Consider the following 6,899-nt stretch of genomic DNA (forward strand, 5'->3'; position numbering starts at 1 on the left):
TACAATAATTCTGTTATTCATTTCCTTAATAGTATAAATGTCAATATATTATTCAGGTTAAAAATAGTCAAATTGGCTGGGTGTGTGGCTCACACCTGTAATCCCAGCACTTTGGGAGGCCGAGGTGGGCAGATCACCTGAGGTCAGGGGTTTAAGACCATCCTGGTCAATGTGGTGAAACCCCATCTCTATTAAAAATACAAAAATTAGCCAGGTGTGGTGGCGCATGCCTGTAGTCCCAGCTACCCGGGGAAGCTGAGGCAGGAGAATCGCTGGAACCCGACAGGTGGAGGCTGTAGTGAGCCGAGATCGCTCCCTTGCGCTCCAGCCTGGGCAACAGAGTGAGACTCTGTCTCCAAAAAAAAAAAAAAATCAAATGAAAGTCAAATTAGCTCAAGGAGAATAGCCTCATTAATAATTTTCTAATTAATTATATTGTAAACAAGTAGTTTTAAGCCCACAATGACGTAAAAGTAACATTTTGCTTCATGATTTTCTTTTAAATGTAAAAGGCCAAGATCAAGAAGTCTCTAAGTGATGAAAGAGTCTCCAAAATGAATTTTCAATCTACTGGAAAAGGGGTCACCTTTTTTTCATCTGAGAGCCGTAAGTATTTTAATGATAGAACCTTAATATTTACAAACTGTTGCTTATGAATTATATAATGTCTATACAGTTTTACAACCATCTTTTTTAAATTTTTATTTTCTTAGAGGCAGAGTCTCGCTATGTTGTGCAGGCTGGTCTTGAACTCCTGGGCTCAAGCGATCCTCCCCCCTCGGCCTCCCAAGTACCTGGGATTACAAGTAGGCATCACCACGCCCAGCACAACTGTCTTTTTAAACAATGAGGCTGGTATAGCTGCTTCCATTTCTCCTCCCTGGTTTGGAGTTCAAGTTCAAGGCATGACCTTGCTGTGCTGACTCAGTCTGTTAGGGCAGAGGCCGGGATGGGACAGCTGGGCCTCCCCTGGGCCCTGCGCGCCCATCTCAGAGTCTGCTGCTGTTGACTGTATTGTTTTCTTCCAGGTGACTTTTCTCTCTCCAGGGTCTCATTCTCTTTGAGTTTTAAAGGTGCTCAAATTAAAAACAACAAACAACCCTTATTTACTTCCTCATCCTCCTCTTTTATTATGTTTTCCTTTATCCTGGGAAGATGGCTCTTGAGGCCTCTCTCTCTGCTCACTGCACTTCCTCCCTTCTGGTTTGATTCCTCAGTCCCGTCTGTGTGAACTTCCAACCTCACGCCTCTCCTTTCCTCAGGGTCATCCAGTGATGATCAATGTCATGGGAATTTTCCGCTGTCACTTTGCTGGCTTTGCCAATTGCATGTGGCCTTGTTTCCATGATTAAACAAGCCCTGGTGTTTCTCCCTTTTCTTTTTCTTTCTTTCTTTTTCTTTTTTTTGGAGACAAGGTCTTACTTTGTCACCTGGACGGGAGTGCAGTGGTGCCACCATAGCTCACTGCAACCTCCACCTCCTGGGTTCAAGCAATTCTCCTGCCTCAGCCTCCCTAGTGGCTGGGATTAGAGGCACCTGTCACCGTGCCTTGTATTTTTAGTAGAGAAGGGGTTTCATCATGTTGGCCAGGGTGGTCTCAAACACCTGACCTCAGGTGATCTGCCCGCCTTGGCCTCCCAAAGTACTGAGGTTACAGATGTGAACCCAACTGCGCCTGGCCTTTTTTTTTTTTTTAAAGAGTTGGGGTCTTGCTATGCTGCCCAGGCTGGTCTTGGACTCCTGGGCCCAAGTGATCCTCCCACCTTGGTGTCCCAAAGCCCTGGGATTACAGGTGTGAGCCACCGTACCTGGCCATCCCCCTTCTCTGACGGTGTCTCTCTCTGGCTGGCCACCCACTCAGTGGTGAACTTTTAAAGGCTCCATCCCAAGCCCTTGTCCTCTCCGAGGCCTCCCCCGTGTGTCAGCTCTGCAGTGCCCGTCATTTCCCGTCACCCCTTCTCTAATGGAGTCTTCCCGTCAGCACACATGTGCCTCATATGCCCAGTTAGGAAAATCTCTTCTCTTGGCCGTGTGCCGTGGCTCATGCCTGTAATCCCAGCACTTTGGGAGGCCGAGGCGGGTGAATCCTGAGGTCAGGAGTTCGAGACCAGCAGGGCCAACATAGTGAAACTCCATCTCTACTAAAAAAAAAAAACTAGCTGGGTGTGGTGGCGCACGCCTGTAGTCCCAGCTACTCGGGAGGCTGAGGTGGGAGAACTGCTTGAACCCCAGAGGCAGAGGTTGCAGTGAGCCGAGACCACACCGCTGCACTCCAGCCTGGGCGACAGAGTGAACTGAGACCACACCACTGCCCTCCAGCTTGGGCGACAGAGTGAGACTCTTGTCTCAAAAAAAAAAAAAAAAAAAAAAGGAAAGGAAAATCTTCCGTCACCTTCCCCTCTAGATCCCACTTTCCTTCCCTGCTCCCTTTGCTGATGCATCCTAGGGAGCTGTATACATGCAACACCTTCTCCACGACCTCTCCTGTGTCTTCTTAGCTTGCTCCACATGGCACTGCCCTCCCCAGGCCACTGAAGGCCCCTCTTCATCAGCAGTGCCTCCATGTTGCCACCCCCAGGAATCCTGCCGTCACTTGAACCGATCTCTCCATAGTCAGGAAAACCGTCAGCTTCTTGAAACACTCTTTGCGTTCGGCCTCCGCGACCCCTCGATGTCCCAGGTTCTTCTCCGTCTGGTGCGAGTCCGTGGGTTGTGTCATTTTCTCCCGCAGAGCTCGGCGTCCCGGCAGAGGCAGGGCGTTCCTGCAGCGCCGTAACAAGATGCGCAGTTCCTGGAACAGAAATAGAGCTGGAAGTGGAACCCCAGCTAATGTGCTTTCCTGTTGATCTGATGATCTCTGGTCCCAGCTCCAACTGGATTTTGCCCTGGATCTCTCTGGTCATTCCTGAAGTCCGGTGTGCCATTCACCAGGCCTGTGGCTCCTGCCCTGTCTCCTGTCAAGGGCCCCCTTGACCCACATGGCATCTCTTCCAGTACCATTTCATCGGATTATTGCATGTGGCAGCCGTGACTTACTGTCCTCCTGCTTGTAGGTGTCTAGTTGAGAGTTCATGAATGAACATAAGACAATGTTGCCGCCAGGTGCAGTGGCTCACAGCTGTAAGCCCAGAACTCTGGGAGGCCACAGCAGGAGGATCACTTGTGCCCAGGAGTCTGAGACCAGCCTGGGCAACATAGCAAGCCCCTGTCTCTACAAAAAAAATCAAAATTCACCAGGTATGGTGGCACACTCCTATAATCCCAGCAGCTTGGGAGGCTGAGGCAGGATTGACTGCTTAAGCCCAGGAGCTTGAGGCTACAGTGAGCTGTGATTGCACCACTGCACTCCAGCCTGGGTGCCAGAGCGAGACCCTGTCTCCAAGCAAAAAAAAGGAATCTTCCTTCACACTCACTCTTGTTCCTACCTTAGAGTCCTGGATTGTGTATAATTTGATTTTCTGAATTTTAAAATCTTCCAAGTGACTGGATAACCGGAATTGCTTAAAAAGATGGAAAAAATTATGGTAGTTTAAGATTTAGAGATTCTTTAGCCTAGACAAGAAAGATAGAGAGGGATAACTCTAACTACTAGGAAATTCCTTTTGTGAGAGGGACCGGTTGTCTAGTTCTCTAGGAGAGAGGATTCACTCAGGTACTCAAGGATACTCAGGTATCCTTGTCTTTTTTTTTTTTTTTTTTTTTTTGAGTTGGGGTCTCGCTCTGTCGCCCAGGCTGGAGTGCAGTGGCCAGATCTCAGCTCACTGCAAGCTCCGCCTCCCGGGTTCACGCCATTCTCCTGCCTCAGCCTCCGGAGTAGCTGGGACTATAGGCGCCCGCCACCTCGCCCGGCTAGTTTTTTTTGTATTTTTAGTAGAGACGAGGTTTCACCGTGTTAGCCAGGATGGTCTTGATCTCCTGACCTCGTGATCCGCCCGTCTCGGCCTCCCAAAGTGCTGGGATTACAGGCTTGAGCCACCGCACCCGGCCGGTATCCTTGTCTTAAAGGGGTTTCAAACTCTGAATAAATACAAGATGTCGAATATTTTGCCCCAAGACCTAGGCTGGGTGAGGTGGCTCATGTCTGTAATCCCAGCACCTTGGGAGGCCGAGATGGGAGGATCACTAGAGCTCAGGAGTTTGAGACCATGGGCAACATAGCAAAACCTTGTCTCTACAACAAAAATAATAATTAGCTGGGCGTGGAGGCACCCACCTGTGGTCCCAGCTACTTGGGAGGCTGAGGTGGGAGGATCACTTGAGCCCAGGAGATGGAGGCTGCAGTGAGCCATGATGGTGCCTCTGCACTCCAGCCTGGATGACAGAGCGAGATCTTGTCTCACAACTAAAAATATTAGCCTTGTGGTGCATTGCTCTATTCTCAGCTATCAGGGAGGCTAAGATGGGAGGATCACTTGAGCCCAGGAGTTGCTCCAGGCTTCGGTGAGCCATGGTCACACCACTGTACTCCAGCCTGGGCAGTAGAGTGAGACCTTGTCTCAAAAACAGAGCAAGAAACAAGGGTTTATTATTCTTGAAACACGGAAAATTAAAATATCAGAAAACCCAAATTCTTAAGATATTTAGGAAAAAAAGAGGTGGCCAGGCGCAGTGGCTCATGCCTGTAATCCCAGCACTTCGGGAGGCTGAGGTGGGTGGATCACCTGAGGTTAAGAGTTTCAGACCAGCCAGGCCAACATGGTGAAACCCCGTCTCTACTAAAAATACAAATATTAGCCGAGTGTGATGGCGCATGCCTGTAGCTACTCAGGAGTTCAGGAGGCTGAGACATGAGAATCACTTGAACCCGGGAGGTGGAGGGTGCAGTGAGCTGAGATCACGCCACTGCACTCCAGCCTGGGCGACAGAGTGAGACTCTGTCTCCAAAAAAAAAAAAAAAAGGTAGCAGGAAACTGAAAGGGAAGGTTGCTAATCCCAGCCAGGGTCTGCTGAGCCCCTGCCTTGTTCCAGGCAGTCATGGGATGGGAGCAGCGTCCTTTCTCCTCTCCCGTCTCCTGGCCGAGGAGAAGGGGGCCCACCGCAGGGAGGCCAGAACGAGGAAAAGCACGCAGACTCCCAGTTACAGCAGGATTGTATTCATGTTCAGCTTCACGAAACTCTATTCCAGAGAAATACGAGAGACCCAAGGATGATCAAAAGGAAGAGTTCAACACGTGGGTCAATAATATGTACGTCTTCTTTGTGAGCACGCTCTTTCACGCGTATAAACGTGAAGAAGCTATCAAGGAGAAAATAAGGGAAGACAGGTTACGCAGCACAGCACGGGCCCAGCAGCGGAAGACAGAAGATGACGAACTGGAAGCAAGGTAACTTATGAGGTTCCTCCGCTCCTTCCCGAGCTGCTCTGTCTATCCTGTGTTCTGTAGCTGCCAGAATGCATCAGGACCAAGTGCTTTCCGGACAAGCCTATCATTTCCTAAGGGCGTCTGTGACATAAAAAGGAATGAGTATTTGGTCTCTGTTCCTGGCAGAGCACCTGAAGCCTTTGTAACTTCCTGAGTAATGGGGTAATGGGAGCATCTTTGGTTCTAATATTTGGTCTTAGTTTCTAGTTTTTTATTTTTAATTTTTTTTTAGATGGGGTCTCACTGTCGCCCAGGCTGGAGTGGAGTGGTATGATCTCAGCTCACTGCAGCCTCTGCCTCCTGGATTCAAGCGATTCTCTTGCCTCAGCCTCCCGAGTAGCTGGGATTACAAGCATGCACCACCACGCCTGGCTAAGTTTTGTATTTTTAGTAGAGACGGGGTTTCACCAGGTTGTCCACGCTGGTCTCAAACTCCTGACCTCAAGTGATCCGCCCACCTTGGCCTCCCAAAGTGCTGGGATCACAGGGTGAGTCACTGCACGCAGCCATTTTCTAGATCTTGCCCCAAGAGCTTCAAAACCTGTGGACTCTCTGGGGTAGTGACTGTCTTTTGTATGATGAGATGACGGGGGGCCAGGGGAGGGGCCCTCGATAGCTTCTTGCTGGAGCTGGTTGCCAGGGAACCAACCAGGAGATTAGAGGATTGGGACTTTCAGCTCCAGCCCAACCTCCCAGGAAGGGAGAGGGGCTGGAGCTCGAGTTCAATAACTGATAGCCAGTGACTTGATCGGGTCTACATATTGGACCCTCCATAAAATCCCCAAACGGGCTGGGCATCATGGCGCATGCCTGTAACCCCAGCGCTTTGGGGGACCAAGGCAGGGGGATCACTTGAGTTTGAGACCAGCCTGAGTAATACAGCAAGACCTCATCTCTACAAAAAATACAGAAATTAGCCAGATGTGGTGGCAGGTGCCTATAGTCCCAGCTACTTTGGATGCTGAGGCAGGAGGATTGCTTGAGCCTGGGAGTTGAGGCTGCAGTGATCTGTGTTTGTGCCACTGCCCTCCAGCCTGGGCAACACAGCAAGACCCCATCTCAAAATTATATATTATATATATATGTGTATATACACACACACGCACACATATGTAACTTTGGGAGGCCGAGGCAGGTGGATCACCTGAGGTCAGGAGTTTGAGACCAGCCTGGCCAACCTGGTGAAACCCGTATCTCTACTAAAACTACAGAATATTAGCTGGGCGTGGTGGTGGAAGCCTGTACTCCCACTACTCAGGAGGCTGAGGCAGGAGAATCACTTGGACACGGGAGGCAGAGGTTGCAGTGAGCTGAGATTGCACCATTGCACTCCAGCCTGGGCAACAAGAGTGAAACTGTCTCAAAAAATTTTTTTCTTTTCATAGATACATGAAAATTTTACTTTGGACTGTGTCGACATGGCATGAGTTATTTCAGGCAAAGTGCAGCAGCTTAGTTTTGTTTAACAGGCTGCTGAAATGCAGGTCTGAAGGGCTGTATACTATAAATAGCATCAAACTGGTTTTGCAGTTTTGA

Source organism: Piliocolobus tephrosceles, chromosome 8, assembly GCF_002776525.5.
Source record: "Piliocolobus tephrosceles isolate RC106 chromosome 8, ASM277652v3, whole genome shotgun sequence".
Taxonomy (NCBI): Eukaryota; Metazoa; Chordata; class Mammalia; order Primates; family Cercopithecidae; genus Piliocolobus; species Piliocolobus tephrosceles.